The sequence below is a fragment of the Quercus suber genome, unplaced genomic scaffold (assembly GCF_002906115.3).
Source record: "Quercus suber isolate HL8 unplaced genomic scaffold, Cork oak 2.0 scaffold_410, whole genome shotgun sequence".
In the NCBI taxonomy this organism is placed as follows: Eukaryota; Viridiplantae; Streptophyta; class Magnoliopsida; order Fagales; family Fagaceae; genus Quercus; species Quercus suber.
In genome coordinates, this window is record NW_027069861.1 from 69,744 (window position 1) to 87,877 (window position 18,134).

Consider the following 18,134-nt stretch of genomic DNA (forward strand, 5'->3'; position numbering starts at 1 on the left):
TGGGGTTGAGTTTCTATTTCCTTTGATAATTTTGAGAAACTCTTGAACAATATGTCAAGGCTTTGGGAGTATTTGTTATCTATGTAATTGATTTTGGAATTTTTTTTTAATGATTTATTTTTGTTTATGGGTAAAATGAAATACTTCACTAAGTATATGCCTTTATGCTTCATAATTGTTCATAAGTCATTGTTAAGAAAATTTTAGCTTCACAACCATGACATTGATTTAGGGGCATCTTTGTAAGTATGTGTTTCCATGTTCTTACCATGACAAATACTTTACATGCTTTTTCATTTATTGATTCAGAAACAGAATGTAGTATATAGCTAGAGCATTGCTTTTTAGTTATGAGGAATATAACATTTTTGTTTCTTAGAATGTACTGAATTCCTTGGCGGAAGGATTTGCTTGCATAGCCCCTTACCCATGATTGGTTGCCTAAAAGAACTATATGTATCATGGTAAGTTTCTTATGAACATGGGTGCATTAGATTTTTCTTAACAATGATTTATGAACATTATGAGTCATGTTAAGTTTATGTTGCATGATACTTTTTAAAATATGCAAATTGATGATTGTTGAAGTACTGTTAAGTGCTCACATCTCTTAACAGTTACTTTTGAAGTAGACATCATATTCTAGGGGAGTCATTGTCCAATGTAGAAACAAAAGGAGCGCAAGGCCTTCCATTGTGTATTTGAGCAATGGAAAAAGCAAGTTCTTCAAGGTGTTTCTTTAAATAGTTGAACTACTAAATGAATAGATAAGAAATAATTAATTGAAAGGAGCTGCAAAAATTGGTTTGTCTTATAACCCTAATTATTTCTTTGTGATTTGGTTGAAACTTACGTGCAGAATGCTATGTATATGCTCTAACTTGATTTCAATATTATAAAACCAGGAATTAGGCAATGCATTGTCTTTTATTTGAGAATGGAAATTGATTTGACATAAATAGCTCTAATAATCTAACACGACACTTAGCTTTTGACATAATTATTTCTTAGATTGTGAAAGTTAGTTGGATATGTGGATTTGGACAGATGTGTTTGGCAGATTGTCACTTGAAAATATAATTTATAAAAAATTATAACACTAATTACTCTTTAATTTTATGCAGGCCTTGAGGTTGATTAAATATGTAATGGGAAAATCCGGTGTGAAGTTCATGAGAGAAATGCAAAGAAATTCATTGGCCATTTGCCAATTATTTCACTATGAGGGACATTTGGATCCTCTAAAAAGGGATGCACTTAATAAGACTGTGTAGGACACTACCCATGAAGATGTCTCTTCTATTGTTTTGAGTTTTGTTATTGCATTTACATAGTTGCCAAATATGTGTTGATGGACTTAATGGTTGTGTCTTTAATTTATTTAACAAGAGATTTGAAATACAGATTAATAACAATTTATAGAACTCAATGTTTTATGTTGAATAAATATATGATGTACTCTTCTGCATAATGCAGATGTGCTGTATTATACTCTCTACTCTTTTTGAGTTATAGAAAAAGAATTTGACATTGATAACTATATTCTATTTGTTTATTATGAAAATAAGGTTGCGATCATTATTGCAATTTGTTTATTCATAGTATATATGTAACTATGAAAATAATTTCATTGTTAATGGACCTATGGTAGTGGTATTAATCTTTTCAAAATGTAACTTTATGGAGCTAACATATAGGATTTCTTTATCCTTTATTTGTCTTTATACTTTTTAATTGGTCACAAGCACATAGTGTACTAGGTTTGACAGTATTTAATATCTGAATTAGTGAAGATTTTATGTTATACTTGGGCCTTTCTCCATTTAGTTGTATTATTTGATTAGTGAGTCTTGACGCATTTTGATTTAGTGCAGCAATTGATAATTACAGTATTATTTTTTTCTTTTTAATGAATCCCGTGCATCGCATGGGTTAGCAATTAGTATTATATAATAAGGGGGATTATGATATCAACTACTAATATGTAAATTATAATAACTAATAACTAGCACAACCATGAATCAATTAAATTCAATAATCTAATATATTAGTATTGAATTTCAAATATCAAATCAAGAAAAAAGACATATCATAGTCCCTTCCCCGCGTGAACAACCACTTTCAAGTTAGGCCATAGCGGGCTTTAGGTGTAAAACCCAATAACTTGCTTATATATTGAGTTCAAATATCAAATTATGATTAGTGGGAGGTTAGGAGCTTTCGTGATGGCTAGTTTGAATTGAGGGTGAGGGAGGAGGACTAGAGGAGAATTAAAAAAGACTCATTAAAGTTGGCTAGAAACAAAATATATGATTTGAAATTTGTTGTTATAAAATTAATGATTTTATGAGTTTAACAAAAACTGAGATGTTCTAGTTGAGGTTTATCTAAGTAATAAAAATCAACATATGAGAAATATAAGTAACATTTTCACAAGGAAAAAAATTTACAAACATAATATAATAAATATTTTTTTTAATGAGTTTTTAACACTAAAATATGTAATATATATATATATATATATATATATAAATTTTGCACCCCTAAGTAGATTTTTGGCTCTATTACTACTCACAATTAATGGAAAATACTCACAACTCAAAGAAACCCATACAAGGGATACAAAGTAAATGATAGAAATACTCACCACTCTAAAGAATTCACCAACGAGATACATAGCAAGAAACTCACTCTCTATTTACTTATCTAAAAAAAAACTATAATTGCATCTAACTTTAATTCTTGTATCGATCGCATTACTTAAAACAAGTCGAACTTGACAGGACACAACGATGTTGAACCAAGTTTTAGTAATATTGACATCTATCTTTAAAGAAAATATTCTAGAACACAACCAATTACCTTTGAATTGGTAGCCATCTAGCAAATAAGAAATAATTATATAGCCCCTTTGAGCATTCTTACCACACCACCTTGGAAAAGTAAGGATCTTCTAAGTATGTATTGCTTGAAGATTTTCAAACCCAGGTCTTTCACTTATATTGTAAAAATCAAGTAAGGAATATTGTCCAGTTAATGCACTAAATATGCCTGACAACAAAAGATAAAGATAATATGGAAGGGTTAGTGTGGAGTCTGTGGACTTCATGAGTTTTGTGATTGCTAGAAACTAGCAATGTTCATGTTTGGTAGGCATTATCACATCTATTTTATGTTTATTTTCACACTTACACGTAAATATGAGAGTGAATGCTCAGATTTTGTGTGAAAACACATGAGCTTGTTTAGACCCCAAATTAAAAATTACAGCTTAATTCCTTTTACTCTGACTTATCTAAGTACGAAACAAGAGTAAATAAAGCGCAATAAACCAGAACTACTCTAGTGCATAAACATGAATGATAAATGATAAATAATAAATGTAAAGCACAAAGAGTAAGGGAAGAGAGATGCAAATATAAGATAACATCATGACGTGTTATCGAAGAGGAAATCAAAGAACTCAGCAAAAAATCTCTCCGTGACCTTCCAAGTTGAAATCGATCTACTAGTGAATAAGTTGGAGTACACGAATAACAAGAGACTCTCCAAGCCTAGTCTACCTAATGTATTTGAGCCCTCTAAGCTCTTACTACTAATGGACTTCTCGAAGTCTTGTTAACACTAGCTTTCTAGATCCCGCAATACGGCCCAATTGCATCTGCCAAGCCTCACCGGCTTCTTTTGGCAAATCCCCAAAACTTCTCAAGCTTCAAAACACTCTCTACACTTTGAATAAGTGCGGCTTATGTTTGGGTACAAATCTCTTTTTAAGGTATAACAATGAGAGAGGGAAGAAGAAGAGACTACAATGATTTCTCACTAAAGGATGAGTAGCTCTCTCTCTCTAAAATGTGGGTGTGTTATGTTATAGAAACCTATCTAGGGTTTTCTCTCTAAATAGTCTTATTTATTTTTGTAGGTAATGAGGGTATACATAGTATATGTAAAGGGTAAGAAAGTCATACTTAAAATCTTTTAAGCAAAGAGTTTTATGGGTACCTCGCGAGATGACCTATCTTGCGAAGTACTTGTGAAAATACAACCTAACCCTTGACTCTTCAGCTTCTAGCAAGTGTTTCTTATGTGGCATTTTCGTAGGAATCTTTACTTACGAACTTCTGGCGAGCTAGTCGCAAAACTGCGTTGATCTTCATTTTATGCTTAATTCTTCACCAACTTAATACTAAACTTAATACAATAAAATCCCACAAAATACAATAAAATAAATTAATGCAATTACAACACTTTTTGTCATAGAAGAAAGCCAACATAAAACATAGTTATAAATCACAACTTTACAAAGAATTTGCTAGTTTTCTATAAAATATATTTGTAAAAATAAGGGTCCAAAATTATATATTGGGCCTTGGGCCCTATCCGAGGAAGAGTGAACGTCCGAGGAGGGGGAAATAATTGTGAGGGGTTCCAATTTTTAAAGTCTCATAAGTAAGAAACGAATGGAGGGTGGTTCGAGGAGGAACTCCTCCTCGGACATAATGAATGCAGCTTAAATATGTACTCCACACGATCAAGGCAAACATCCAGGAGGCTCCAGCTACAAGGACGTGCATCATACATGTACAAGAGTGATGGGAACTCAGAAATATTTAAGGAAAAACTACTACCACCGTATTAAATGCACTAGAGATACTTTTCTGGTTGCATTTATATAGAGAAGACCTCTGAACAGTGCAATCTTGGCTATTGCGACTCACAGATAGCCAAAGAGGGTGACTGATGGGATAGGCACTCAAATAAGGGCTTAGATGATCAACAAGTATAGGATCAAGATAGTCCACAGGGAGCTATATAATGTGAGAGACTCTTCATGAGAGGGAGGAGGAAAATGACTGTAGCTACCAACATTGCACTTATGACCAGTTTTACTGATTCATAATAAAATTGGCCTCCTTGAACAGGGAATTCGTTCAGTCTTGTGTGCTTTATTTTTACTTAATCATCTTCTAAATCCATACTAGCCGTTGTTAAGTTCATTAGGGCATAGTTCTTTAACCCACTCTCTACAAATTTATTGTAATAGGTTCACTGGGCTAAGATCCTATACATCTTGGTCCTGGACTACAAAATGTGCCCATACAATTGGCGCCGTCTGTGAGAAGAACTTGTGCGATAATGAGTGCAGCGGTTAACTATGGTAGGTTCAGGACCACACCAAGCAGAATCTTTGGGATCCAAGCATGGCGACCCTTTTGTCAACCTCAGACGGAGGGCTAATTGCTAAGGAAGCATGCATACCACACATATTGATGGGAGTCAACCTTGAGGAGGAAGCCATGTCTCCCATGCAGAGGGAAGCATAAGAATATGTAAAGAAGTGCAACCAATGTCAAAGATTCACTCCAAACATACACCAACCGATGGGAGCCCTAAATCCACTACCAACCCTTGGCCATTCACTCAATGGGGCTTAGACATAGTGGGCCATTTCCTCAAGGCAGCAGGGAACAAGAGATACCTGCTAGTCGGCATGGACTACTTCAATAAGTGGGTCGGAGTCGAGCCTTTAGCAAACATCAGAGACATGGATGCCAAGAAATTTGTATGGAAAAACATCGTCACATGATTCGGAGTCCCTCGTACCCTTATCTCGGACAACGGCCTTTAGTTTAATAGCAAATCTTTTAGGAAATACTATTATGACATGGGAATTACAAATAGATATTTTACCCTCGCCTATCCCTAAGGAAATGGACAAGCCAAGGCTGTTAACAAGGTCATTGTAAACAAACTCAAGAAGAGGTCAGACGATGCGTAGGGAAAATGGGTGCGAGAACTGCCACACGTCCTATGGACATACCGAACCACACCTCACAGGTCGACAGGAGAGACTCCTTTCTAAATGACATCTTTCACAAGTGTTTAAATCAAACCATAGTCATGTTTGAAGTCCTCAGACCAGATGCTGTGGGGAAGTTAACACATAATGACATCTTTCACAAGTGTTTAAATCAAACCATAGTCATGCCTGAAGTCCTCGGACCAAATGCCGTGGGGAAGTTAATACATAATGACATCTGTCACAAGTGTTTAAATCGAACCATAGTCATGCCTGAAGTCCTCGGACCAAATGTTGTAGGGAAGTTAACACACAATGAAAACTCGCACAAGTGTTTAAACCAAACCATAGTCATGCTTGAAGTCCTCGGACCAGATGCTGTGGGGAAGTTAAAACAAATAACATCTCTCACAAGTGTTTAAATCGAATCATAGTCATGCTTGAAGTCCTCAGACTAGATGCTGTGGGGAAGTTAACACACAATGACATCTCTCACAAGTGTTTAAACTAAACCATAGTCATGCCTGAAGTCCTCGGACCAAATGCTGTGGGAAAGTTAACACATAATGACATCTTTCACAAGTGTTTAAAATAAACTATAGTCATGCCTGAAGTCCTCGGACCAGATGCTGTGGGGAAGTTAACACACAATGACATCTTTCACAATTGTTTAAACTAAACCATAGTCATGCCTGAAGTCCTCGGACCAGATGCTGTGGGAAGATTAACACACAATGACATCTTTTATAAGTGTATAGACCGAACCATAGTCATCCTAAAATCCTTAGACCAAATGCTATGGTGAGATTAATGTTTTGTGATATTCATTTGTTTTTCATTAAGTGTCAAAACTAATTCCAGGTTATAACCAGCTTCTTGGATTTCTAACTCTGTGTAAGGTAACGTCTTTGATTGTTTAGTTCAATTCATAGTACAAATGTGTGTTAGACCTCTTTTTTACTGGTATTTAATCAAATTATTCGGAGTGTTAGTAGTTTAGTGCAATAGTGATAAACTTCAAAGCATACTAAGTGAAAATACAGGGGATAAAAGGAAGAAAAACATATTCTATAACAGAAAGGGGAATACATTATGTTTGATGACAGATTGCCATTACAAAAAAGTATATATATATATATATATAAAAACCCTACATCTAAGCTTTGGCTGGGGGTGGGTCGTTTGTAGGATTAGCAGCCTTGGAGTAGACATCATCAGCTTTGGACTTAGCTGCCGTGTCTTTGGTCTAGGAGACCACATCCTTGATTGTAAGGGAGTCCTCAAAAGGCTTGTCCTTCACTGGAGGCTGAGCCTCCTTACCTACCTTAGCCCCTTCAAGAAGGGAAGCTTGGGTGGAAGGGAGTTGCTCGAGAGAAGGGTCTGCATCTGGAATTTCTTCGATATCTGCTGGGAAGAAAATGTTCTCGGCCCTCCTTAGCTTAGGAATTCTTGCTCGGTCCATTGCTACTCCCCAAGACTCGGTGTAGTAGTCCCTGCACACTACACCACCTTCTCTGCCAGTTGAGTCTCCGTATCCTTCACCCCACGCTTGTAGAATGCCGTCACCGCAGCCTTAGCTACTTCCCTGGCCACTCGAATTGCGTCCTTGACTTTTAGCAGCTTGTCCTTGAGTTCCAAAACAGCTTGCTTTTCTATAGCCAGGTTTATCTCGGTTATATGTAGTTGTTGGCACTGATCCTCGGCTTGCCGCTCTACGGTTTTTAGACCCGCCAAGGCACTCAGGCGAGCCTTGTTTGCTTCTTTTAGCTTCTTGGACAGCTTAGCCTGTTCCTGCCTTAGAGCCCCTAGCTGCTTCTCAACCTCCAGTTGGGAGTGGGCCTCAGCCTTAACTTCGTTCTAGGCATTCTTGACCCATTCCTCAACTACATAAATTTGTTGGGTGATCTGCATGAAAATAACAAAGGGGTCATAAAGGATACACACATACATAAATAAACTTGTTGCTTAGTATTTAATGGAAAATGATACCGACCGACTTACCATGGCAAGGTCCTTCTTCAATGACATGAAGAGGTCAGGTTGCCTGATATGCCTGAGACTCTCCATGTCTCTAGGAAGGAGGAGGGGCTGCTCTAGGGCCTTAGCAAGGATGCCAATGTACCCCCTCTGAGACTCCCAGATCGTAGTGTCCCATGAAATGGGATCACTCTCCACCTATAGCTGAGGAGCCCACGAGCGCTGCCCTCGGCGCGTTTTAGCCTCCCCCCGACTCTCTACAGATTGGGCCATCTTGTCTTGGGAATCCTTGGCTTTCTTCTGTTGCTTGGCACCTTTTAGACGTGCCACCTCACCTTCCTCCAAGTCCTCTACTGGCCTTTTCTTCTTTAAGTTTGGATCGGCCTTTAGCCCAAGGTTAGTAGGGAGTTGAGGGGGAGGGGGAGGAGGAGGAAGATTGGGAGTAACCTGGGTCTTAGGAACTCCTTTGGAAGTTTACCCCCCTTTGTTCCTGCTGGTTATTAGGCCCCTCAAACCGGTTCTTTGCTTTAGGTCCATGACTCTTTCCTTGGAGCTAGTGTCTGGCCGAGCAACTATTAGCCTTGGATGATGGATGACAAAAAGTCTTTCAAACCCAGTCTCGAAGTCCGAGAGCTCTCCGAAGTGGAACTGGTCGATCTCGGCGTCCAAGGAATGGCGGGACGAGGCTGACTCCTTTCCCAGAGTAATTACTTGTTGTGGAACTAGATGGGGTGGTAGCACTACAGGGGGAAGATCTCTTTGAGCTAAAAACCCTAGCTTAGAAACATCTATTCGAGCAAGCCTGAGGCTACCTGCTCTTATGGCTTAACCCATGTCTTGAAATATGCACGACAAGGGCTCGTAATCTAAGATCAGATGAGTAGCCCGTAAATGTCCATCCTCACTTGCTAACATTTCCGACCTCAGCAAGTAGTTGAGCCTTAGAACATTGATATGGCTAAGTTTTGGAGAGACGTGATCTTTATCTGCAAAAACAACCAAAACGGAAATTGTGGTCAGATCGATGATAACTATTATCCAAGGAGATGAATGGCTTGGAACGAACAAAGGAAAAGCTTAGAAAACTAAGGTCCCCGCTAAGGGACTTGGTCCTAGGGTACTCCACATAGTGTTCTCACCCTAACTGGGCAATAAAGACTGTCGTGCCACTCCCTAGAGACGACTAGGTAATCGTCCTTGAAGCTTTTGTTGGACTTGGGAAGGCAAGATATCAATCTCACCTCTTCGGATCAAGATTTTAGATAATATCCCTCTGCAAGAGAATGACACTCATACATGTGAGTGACATCGTGCCATGTAAGCCTAAGATTCATCTGGTCGTTCAAGGCATCTACACTCCTTAGGATTCTAAACATGTTGGGAGCACACTGATAGGGACACAACCTATGGTTGAATAGGTAGTCTCTAGTTATACCACCCATAGGAAGTGTCATTCATCCCTCTATAAAGGCGATCATTGGATGACAACTTCACCCACCTCCCTGTTGGTAAGTATTCAATCTGGGGGACAATATTGTAAGCCCACTCCCTATGGGATACGATATCTGGCCCTAAAACCCTCCATACCAAACTGAGAATCCACTAAATGCTTAAATCTACCCATCTAAGCAAACGTGAATGACCAGGAGAAGGTGTTTTAATAAGGAAGAAGGCCGAGGAACTCGACCGAGGAGAAGAAGAGAGTTTGAAGGAATAGATACTTACGAAAACCAATGAATGTGTCAAATCTTGAACCTTTGACAAAATCTTTTGGTAATGTCCTAAGGAAAAGAGTCTAGGAGACTTGGAGATGTACGAAGCTTGGTGAGTTGGAGTGCTTGAGATCTTTGGAGAACTTAAGAATTCGTAAATTAAAAGGAAAAAGATTTCCTTCAGCGCCTTATATAGAGGATGAAAATGAGTGGGAATTATTCAGCTCAAAATTCCAGGAGAAAGATCAACCGTTGGATCTATTCCTCGTAGTCAGATTTTGGGAATAAGGTGCCACCTAGAGCATTTGATGACGCCTTGTGGGTGTCAAAGCGTCAGTTGCAATTATGGGGCATGTAAAACGGCATTCTTGCATGTGTGAACTGGAGAAATAAATGGTTTTGTCTCTTGAAAATCAAAACCCCACTTTTTCAACTCGGATGAAAGAGAAAAATTGGAGTTTTGAGGGGCTATTGTAGAGATAAGAGCCCAAAACTATATATTGGGCCTTGGGCCCTATCCAAGGTCGAGTGAACGTTCGAGGAAGGGGAAATAATTGTGAGGGGTTCCAATTTTTAAAGTCTCATAAGCAAGAAACGAATGGAGGGTGGTTCGAGGAGGAACTCCTCCTCGGACATAATGAATGTAGCTCAAATCTGTATTCCACACAATTAAGGCAAACATCCAGGAGGCTCCAGCTACAAGGACGTGCATCATACATGTACAAGAGTGATGAGAACTCAGAAATATTTAAGGAAAAGATGCTACCACTATATTAAATGCACTACAGATATTTTTCTGGCCGCATTTAGGTGGAGAAGACCCCTGAACAGTGCAATCTTGGCTACCGCGACTCACAGAAAGCCAAAAAGGGTGACTGATGGGACAGACACTCAAATAAGAGCTTAGATGATCAACAAGTATAGGATCAAGATGGTCTGCAGGGAGCTATATAATGTGAGAGACTCTCTATGAGAGGGAGGAGGAAAAAGACTGTAGCTACCAACATTGCACTTCTGACCAGTTTTACTGATTCATAATAAAATTGGCCTCCTCGGATAGGGAATTTGTTCAGTCTTGTGTGCTTTATTTTTTATTAATCATCTTCCAAATCCATACTAGCCATTGTTAAGTTCATTAGGGCCTAATTCTTTAACCCACTCTCTACAAATTTATTATAATGGGCTTACTAGGCTAAGATCCCATACATCTTGGGCCTGGACTGCAAAACGTGCCCATATAATACTCATGACGTGTATTTTTCTTTTGTAGGAGATTTAAACTAACCAGCTAACGACGCCAACATGAAGCTAAGAGAATCCAAGGGTAAAGATCAATTGAGAAGTGGCTTTTGTAGAATTTAGTGAGTCAAATATGTGTGGAAACATAAAAGGAAAGAGAGAAATTTGTTTGAGCCAAAGATGAAAAAAATCATGACATGGAAATATTCTGACCAATTTTGGTATTTTGGCAATATCTTTTTACTCCGATATCGAATTAACTTGATTCTTGCTACATGGAAAGAGGACTTAAAGATCTAAAACTTTGTAGTTTACCAAAACTTCAGAATCTACCTATTAAAGGCCAAAACCGACTTGGAAGTTGTTCCATTGTTAAAAAAGGGGAATTGACATTTTATATTTTCCTTTTTGGAAAACATGTGTTTTAGGGTTTTGAATGATATAAATATTAAAGGAATACAAGGGCAGCACGTTTTGGTTGTTGGGAAACCTTATTTTTCATCAATTTTGAAGAGTTTTTTTATTTCTATGGAAGTTTAAGAACCTAAGTTAGGGTTAGGGTGAATCCCCAATGTTGTAGTTGTCCACTATTCAATTCAAGCATGTTTTTCATGTTTTGATTATTGAAATTAATTGTTCTCTTTTTATAATTGTTTTATTAGGTTGATATTTGATTTCTAATTCTTTCATAATTCTATTCTTGAATTTTCTTATTGTTAGAATAGGGTTTTATAATATCTCTAGTAAAACATAGTAATCTTGTTAGATATTACTTTTGCCATAGTATTGCCTCTGGGGTATGCGATGTTCTTGAGTTTTCCTAGCAAAGTTATTATTTTCTAGACTAAATTGTTGAAATAATTGATAAATATAATCAACCAAAGAGAATTTTATTAATAAATCTTATTTCTAAACCTTCCAATCGGATAGTTTATGTGTTTACTTACCCAATTGTGTACTAAATGGGATTGATAGTGGATGCTTAACAATATTGGAGGACAAATCCTAATGCCCTAGTAATTTTAATTATTGAATTTTACCAAACTTTATTAATCCGAAGTTTAATCATATTTTTTTATTCCTATTATTGGTGCTTTTGACGTATTCTTGTTTTCCTTTTCTTGATGGAATGAAACCTTAGCTACACTACAATTTCTGTTACAAAATTGGACGACATCAATGATGCTATTAAATGGCGTAAAATGATGGTTTTACACAAGCGCTGGACATAGTTTGCACTCTAAGAAAAATATAAGACATTACAAATCAAATTGACAAATATGGAATCCTATATCAAATATATAACATGTCATGAAATGGGATTTTCTCTAATAGCCCAAATAATATCATATGGTAATGGTAAGTGAAGGGAAATGCTTAGACAATTTTTGTATGGTCTCAAGGGAAAAGGTAAGTAATTTGAAATCAAAGATTTTTGGCTCCAACAATATAGCCCTTGAAACTCGAAAGCTCTTTGTGAGATGTTGGAAATAAGAGAAACTTGGAACTTGATAAGTATTTAGAGTTTCTCATACTTGAGGCTGGGCAAAGTGGATCACAATTTGACTCCATATAGTTGAAACAATTAAAATTGAACTTATTAGGTGGAAAGCTTAGCTATTGTTCTTAGTTGGGGAGCTTTTGCATTAATTAGTAGAACATGTAATGAGTTAGATGAAATTAATAGACAGTTTATGTGGAGCCCTAATTGTGAAAACTAAAATAATAGTAATAACGATACTCTCCATCCATATTTTTTGGAGGAGAGAATTAGTTTTAATTTTTTGAATATGACAATATATAGAGTGTCATGTAAAATTTATAATGACATGACACTTGATATATTTTTATATTTAAAATATTTAATTTGAACAATATAAAATAAATCCATTTTATACCAATGGAAAGTTAAGTGACCAAAGAAAAGAAGCGAGGTATTGGTCTTTATTTAGCTACGCCCAAAAACCTTGCTTCCATGGCTAAGTTGTGTGCATGTGGACCATTTGTTTAAACTTAATGGGTCGCACTTCTTGATAGGCCTTAAATGATATCGGCCCTTTGTAATAAGGGGTATTAAATGGGCAGTAAGGAATGGCTCATTAGTGAACTTTTGGGCTAACATTTTAGCCCTTGGATTAGCAATTCCAATTAATCCAGGAAAAAAATTATCCATAGTCTTAGACCACTCTGAGACTTGGTATCATTATTCATTAGTTGGCAAAGGAATTTATAAAGGCTCACATTAGTCATTGCCATTTAGCATAAAGATCACTTGATTTTAAGTGGACCCTATCATGTTCTATATTAAATTGGACCCTTAATGTTTAAATTACTGTTATCACGATAAGATTATTAATTTCTAATCCTTTTAAATGTATATGGATATCTAAAATGTTGTAGTGAACTTTTTGCTTTTTCTTATTTGTCCTTTTCCCTTTCATTGCAGTTAGAACTTGGGCAAAAAAGTCTAGCACCAAACACTTGTCTACATACTTTGACATAATTTAGACACGTAACAAGTATTAATTGAATTACTTTTCATTAAATTTCAGTGATAGATATATATGTAAGTGATACAATCTAATCACACATTGACACAAGTTGTGTCAGAGTACATGGTCAAGGGTGCATGGATAGAAGAATTGATAGAAGATCTAAAATATGGTTAATGCTTGTGTAACCTAAACGAAGGAAATTTGTTAGACAATTTATCAAGATAATGACAACCCCACAAACCAAAAGACTTTGAAAATTCCCGTTCATACTTTTCCCGCTCAATGCTCCGTTAAGCACATCATGACCACAATCTCCATTGCTCACCTACCTATCCCAATAGGAAAGAGCTGAATTTGTCTGTCGTAGCTGTATTCTCCAACCCCAGTCAAGGCTCCAAAACTGGACAAGTGCATTGGTCAAGACTTTTTCCTTGTTTATGTTTGGCAAACTACAGGATAATAGAACTGGTTCAATTCTAACATAAGCTAAACCAATTGAACTGATTTGATTTTATCTATTTTTTCAAGAATCAAGTCAGAACCCATTTTAATTAACATGCCATTCATGAAAAAAGCCAAAGTTAAAACTAGGTTTGGTGCGACTATCTATGCCAAACCATTAAAACATGAAATTATGATTTTGGAGAGATTGTATTTGAAAATAAAAAGTTAAAATTACAACTATTTTGATATGTGAATATATCTATTCCTATTTTGAACAAGTTTTTATTAAATAAATAGTCACCAAACTAAAAACAATTAAAACAAATTATATTGCTCTTAGCTAACCTTCTTGATTTGCCAACCACCCTCTTAACCTCTTGAGAGGATGAAAAATTGAAAATTTTGAAAATATTGAGAGGATGAGAAATATTTTAATATTTTAATGTGCGTGTTTGGTTGGATTTGGAATGATGAAAAATAAATATAAAATTCTTTTATTTGGTTGAAAAAAAATTAGAAGCTTGAAAAAATAGTTGGTATAAATTTATTATTATACTCCAATTACATAGCATATATTATATATAGGAAGCAAATTTTTTATTCCGAAGTATTTAAGAAGTAATTTTTATTTTTTGGTTAACTGGATAATATATTAGCAATGAAGAAATTACAAAGTTATGTTAATGATACAACAATGCCTTAAATACATAATTCTCATGGCATCAAACCTAATAAAATACAAAATAAAGGCAGGAGGTAAACAAAAGTCTTCTAGAATATTAGCTCCATTTGTTGTTAGAGCATCTACCTTCTCTAAAGCAGTACATTGCCGTGCTGAGCCGAGCCCAGCCGAGCTTGTTACTAAGTAGAGTATTAAGTCTTTCATATCAAACTCCTTGTGTAACAAATATGTTAGACTATCAACCTTACACGCTCTTAGCAACAATCAGCATATCATTCACATATAGTTGAAAATATAAGAACCATCATCAATCATTCTAACATACATGCAACAATCATACTCACAATAATGAGTATAAACAATCTGAATCTTAGGGAATCAAATTCTTGTACCATTGTCTAGTTTTAGCTTAAGATTTTGTTTATTTGTAAGGCACTTGGACATGTATTGGCTTTCCAATTTCAACCTTATACCCCGCAATTGATTTCTCTTCCATTATATAATACAAAACCTTGTCTTTTAGACATAACAAGACTGTAGTCATTGCTTTGGTATTGGAATCTACCCATTCGCCGTCTATCATGTTCTCCGTTTTCTTTTCTATCCTATAGAAAGTATTCACTAAACCTTATTGTACCAACAGATCTTTAAAAGAGAGAGAATCAACATAGGGAATTTACATGATTTGACAGTGAGCCTACGTCGACAAACGGCAATAGGGATAAAGTTTTACTATAAAATAGGAAGATTATAATAGTAGCATGAGAACACTCTCAAAACACACAAACCCCAAATACACGTTAACTTTCTCACTCAAAATTCTGTCTTTATCCTTTAGTACATACGGTTGTTAGGTTAAGAGGAATTCTAGTGAAATTTTCATTCAAGTGTGTCCACACACCTCGTGTGTGTTTATTTTTTGTAATACAAAATATATTCACTTAGATAGCATGACTCACTTTGGTTAAAGAGGCAATTCAGGCCACACACAAACGTGCCATGTAACAAATATTACAAATCAGTTTTTTTTTTTTTTTTTGAGAAACACAAATTTTACAAATCTAAAAGGGTATTTAATGTAATGTCATTTAATATTTTAAATGATTTAGCACTTTCTTTTTGTTTTTTTTGGTAACCGATGTAGCACTTTCCAAACTATCAAATCCAAAGAATAAAATGTACGATCTAAACCCCACAAAAAAAGAAAAGAAAAGAATAGATGCCAATAGATCAAGGCCAAGACCGAGGCCACTTCTTCTCTTCCATAAGGGCCAAAAAAACAAAAACAAAAAAAGGTGGGGGACCGAGACCCTTTCTTTCTTTCTTCTTGACCCTGTCGGACGACTAAATATATTAGTGCAATTGATAGAGAAATTAAATGAAAGAAAAGAATAACTACAAGTACGGGACCATTCCACCTAGTGCTGTTGACATATGACTCATGATATTCAATTAAATAGTTATAGTAATACATTAATTAATCAAGATATTTAACTTTGAAAAGTTCCAGTTTAAATCCCGTCGATTAAGTTATGTGGAATTAAGTCAAGTTTATTAGTTAAACGAACAAGAATATGATTTCAATTCAAGGTTTGTGCCGTGAGTTTCAATTTGCTCAACTGGTTGGTCTCTTCTATTATAGATTCACCAACACAATCTTATTGCTTGCAACTTTAAAGACCACCTCAAAAATTTCATAGAAACTTGATTGTGTTGATATTATGGCTTCAACTTGATTGCCAATCTTCAGCAATACTAATCTTCATGTTTACTTTTGGTATCTCCAGTATACAGTTCGAATTCCAAGTCATGAGTTGGCTTAATGGGCAAATTAAAATTCATAATTCGCAAAACTCAATTAATCAAGACTTTATTGAGAGTGAGACACAAGATAGTAATTTCTCTTTTCTTGAGTTGATTTTGAGACTTTGTCTTTGTCTTGAAAATACAAATGTTTAATACACAAGACTTACAATTTGTTCATGAGTTGCAATTTGCAAACACGAAACAAGTATAGGGCCTAAAGGCATAACAATTTCCCTCTTCAACACTCCATGTAAAAACCACAATTACAAAATTAAATAGTTCACAATAGTTTGGAAGTAATCACAACTCAACAGTGCTCAAATCACTTTGAAATCGATACTAAAAAATGACATTTGCTCACTATTTTGATCATAACCTTTTATCCACAAAGAAATTTTGAGTGAGATTTATTTCATTGGAAAGTAGACATCCTAGACTTCAATTTAAACATAAAAAGCTCTGAAAACCGTAATTTTAACTTATAAATACTCATCTTATATCTTCAATCAAAACCCTAGCTAGAGAGAGTTATTTTTTAGCTTACATCTTCCCTAAAACACTATTTTCTCTTTTCAAAACCCTAGGGCAGCACATTAGAATGTTTTTTACAAATTAAAAACCTCTCTTTAGTTAGTTCTAAGGTAGAAACTATTTTCCCTGTGAGAGACTGCACTTTTTGGGGGGTGCTCTTAAAAAAGAGATTCGGGTGCTTGTAAGGGCATCTCTCTTTTGGGTAGTGGTGTAAAGTCGCCACTTATTTTTTATACAAAAAAAAAAAAGAAAAATAAATACAAATTACATGTTCAAAATATTTCGAATGTCATTGATTGAATAAAGACAAGTACAATTAATTTTGGTAAATTAAACCTTACAAGGTTTTGGGTCCTAGTTACAATCTATGCAAAAGAATACAAAGTTTTGGTCCTAGTTACAATCTACCAAAATTGAAAAGACAAAACACTAATTTACCCATCCAAAAATCCAAAGCTCGGGGGCTAGGTTATGGAATGGGAAGGTGTTAGGTACTCATTCCGCCCAGACAGAGTTTGGTCTTCTAGACTTTAATGACCAATATACCTTTTTTTGCATGATGTTGAATGATATGTTGAACACACATTACAAACACTTGACCGAAATTAATTCAAATAAATTTGCCTTATGGATGTGTCCTCTTTTTCAAGAAAATTCAGATCTATTTTGTGAATTAAAAAAAAAAATGATTTGTAAAGAAAATTAGATCTGTTTTTATGTAAAAGAAAGAGTAAGATTTTTGTTAAAAATTAATGATCAGATCTGTTTTTGTGTAAAGTTAAAAAAAAAAAAATGATTTTATCAAGAAAAATCAAATTTGTTTTTCATGAATAAAAAATAAAAAAGACTTTTTGAAAGAGGATCCACATTCATGAGATAAATTTATTATGCATGCATCACATATTAAAAAAACTTCAACCTAACTTTCAATTTCTTCTTTTAAATTTCAAAATTTGCAATTTTGTAACAAAGAAAATTTCCCCCGAAACAGATCTATATTTAATCAAAATACAGATTAATTTTGAATTTTTTTAAAAAAGAATCAGATCTATATTTAATGAAAATACAGATTAGTTTTGTGTTAAAAAAATCAAATCTGAAAATACAGATCAGTTTTGTGTTTTGAAATTAGATCTGAAAATTCAAATAAGTTTTTGTGTTAAAAAATTAGATCTAAAAATACAGATCAATTTTGTGTTGAAAAAATCAGATCTAAAAATACTAATCAGTTTTTGTGTTTTGAAAATAATCAGATCTGAAAATACAGATCAATTTTGTGTTTTGAAATCATATCTGAAAATACAAATTAGTTTTTTGAATTCATAAAAGAATTTTGTTAGTCATTGCAGATTTTGAAACTTAAGAAAAAGAATTACAATAAACAATCACCTAAGCACATGTTAAAGAAAATTCTAGCAACGTATTTAAGCATGGTCATCATATATCAA